The 2,658-nt window shown below is 50.1% G+C and overlaps 1 non-coding gene across 1 annotated transcript; it reads left to right on the top strand.

Annotated features, from left to right (window-relative positions):
• The first annotated feature begins 2,586 nt into the window (after positions 1-2,586).
• Positions 2,587-2,658, top strand: TRNAP-AGG. The gene has a single exon. It is a non-coding gene; the product is annotated as a tRNA-Pro (tRNA).

The following is a 2,658-nucleotide window of genomic DNA, read 5'->3' on the forward strand; positions in this document are numbered from 1 at the left end:
CAAGTGATAAGGGAAGAACTGACATGCTCTTGTGAAAATGAGGACTCAGGATCTGCCTAAAAGCCATCCACACATCTAGGAAGAGAGTGAGGAAGCTCCTGGAGGGAGGGCCATGATTCTCCCTAAGAGACAAAGGAGCAACTGACGGCCTGAAGTCCTACTGCATGGATGAAGGCCACAGTGATTTTAGCCTGGAAGCAAATTTAAGATATGTGCCAGTGGATTTCCACCAGGGCCATGCTCCTCTCCGCCAACTCCACTATCTAGGAGGCTTTTGGAAGCATGTGGGGTGTTTCATGGCCATCACAATAGTGGAGAAGGAATTACTGGTATTCAGTGGACAGGATGCAGCTCCAGATCGGCCACACAAAGAAGAACGATCCTGCCCCAAATTCCAACAGCACCTCTGAGAGAAGCACTGGCTAGGACCCAAGCCTGGTCTCAGCTCTGAAACATCTTCAGCAAAGTTCCCCTAGGAGCTCTAGCTTTGAGCAGCATCACTCTCTGGCACACTCACCAAGAGGAACAATTTAGGGAATGTGTGCTGAGGTAATGGAAGGACATGTTGCGTGTGCTTTTATTTATAAGTCAGTTTAAAGCTGGGGAACAGCGACCCAAAAAAGTCTCTTTGGTTTGAGAATAGATGAGCTGTTGCCTTCCTCTCTGGCCATGATTAGTTAGCAGAGCCAGTTGTCTGGTTCAGACACTTCGATGGAAATCATACAACTTTATCCCCTGAGTACAAAAGAATGCTGGCCAATGTATTCTGTAAAGTGAGGGCCATTCTTCCCACCTATCCAAGGGAGGGATTGGTTCAGTAGGAATCCTGCTTGAAAGGATGGAGTGTGGGCTGGGCACAGTGGCTCACACCTGTAATCCCAGCTACTTGGGAGGCTGAGGTGGGAGAATCGCTTGAACTCTGGAGGCAGAGGTTTCAGTGAGCTGAGATCATGCCACTGCACTCCAGCCTGGGTGACCGAGTGAGACTCTGTCTCAAAAAAAAAAAAAAAAAAAGGATGGCGTGTGGAAAATTTCTCCAGGGTTACCATTTCTACTTCAAGCCAAGTGGTGAGGACTCACCCGCACATCTTGTTGCCACTAGTGATTTTTTTGTGCACACTCCTTGGATTTTCTTTTTTCACTCATTCATTCATTCCACAGACATGTGCTAAGTGATGACTATGACAACAGTTCTGCTATGAGGATTAAGTGGGATTAATCTGGTAAAGTGCTTACACAAGGCTGGGCACACAGAAATGCCTGGGAATCGTCTGTATTGTCAGCAGTACTGCCAAGGGTCAGACACTGGGGAAGACCCAAAGACCAATAAAACAGGTATCTGCCCCGGTGGAGCTCTCAGCTCACAAAAGACCTCCCCTCTGGGAGTGAGCAAGAATCCAGGGTGTGATGGATGTGTACAGGGATGGTGGAAGCACTAAAGACAGAGAGCCCAACCAAGCCCACCAGGGTCTCCTACAAGGCCCCAGTTTCTGAGGTGTGATCACCCCCCTCACTCTCTTTGGGAACCTCCCAATCTAGGCCACCCTTAGGCTGTCAGCAGCTCCTTCCTGGGCAGCTTCCCTGGGTAGGATGAGCAGGGCAGGCTACCGTGGGGGAGGGAGTGTGGGTATTGACAAGATATAGTCCCCATTTCTGGTTTTTTAGAAAGTCTGGGTAGCAGTGTGTACTGCATTTAAAACAGCCTTCGGATTCAGATAAACATGAATAAGCTGAATTTAGGCAAATTGAAGCATTCAGATAAACATGAAGTATAAGCTGAATTCAGGCAAGTTGTTTATTTTACAGTGAGGTGATACTGCTCTCACGAGGTTGCTGGAAGGTTAAATAAGATCTGTAAAGCACAGAGCACACTGCCTGGCCCACAGCAAGCATTAAATGCCAGCTTTCCTGCTATGTATTTCTTCCCTCCCTCATGTTGCCATCATAACCCGTTTCCTTTGACAGCACTTTACAGTTCGCAAGGTACTTTCATATACATTGTCTCATGCGATCCTCACCCTGTAAGGTAGACAGGGTAGGTGTTACCTTCCCCAACCAGCAGATGAAGAAACTGCATAATTTAGCAAACGTCACCTAGTCAAGAGCAAGCTGGGACACTCTTCTGGATCCTCACCTGGGAGTCTAATGGGTTTGGAGAATGCTTTTCTGGTGGTCTGATCATGAAATAAGAAAGAAGAGTATTTCTCAATTGAGTGCAAGAGACCCCAGATGGGCTCACCAGCCCTGGGGGACCCCAGGGAAGTGGTGGTTGCTGGAGCGTAGCTTCTTCCCCAGCAGCACCTCCGTGAACTCTGCTTGGGAGTCCTGATGGGGTAACTGGCAGGTCACGGGGAAGAATGGACCCTGCCTGGAGGCCCAGGCAGAGGAGCATCCGTGTGGCTCCGCAACGAGCTACGGGGGAGCAGGAGAGAACTCAGGAGCAACGCCTGCTGGAGCGCAGCGGCCTGGGCGGGGAGCCAGCCTGGAAGGGGGAGGAGAGAGGCCCGTTCTAAGAACTACAGACTGCCGCCGTGGCTGCTGCTGATGTGGCAGGGAGAGCACATCTGGCAAGAGATAACTAGCAGTGGCTCGTTGGTCTAGGGGTATGATTCTCGCTTAGGGTGCGAGAGGTCCCGGGTTCAAATCCCGGACGAGCCC

This window comes from Nomascus leucogenys, chromosome 13, assembly GCF_006542625.1.
Source record: "Nomascus leucogenys isolate Asia chromosome 13, Asia_NLE_v1, whole genome shotgun sequence".
Taxonomy (NCBI): Eukaryota; Metazoa; Chordata; class Mammalia; order Primates; family Hylobatidae; genus Nomascus; species Nomascus leucogenys.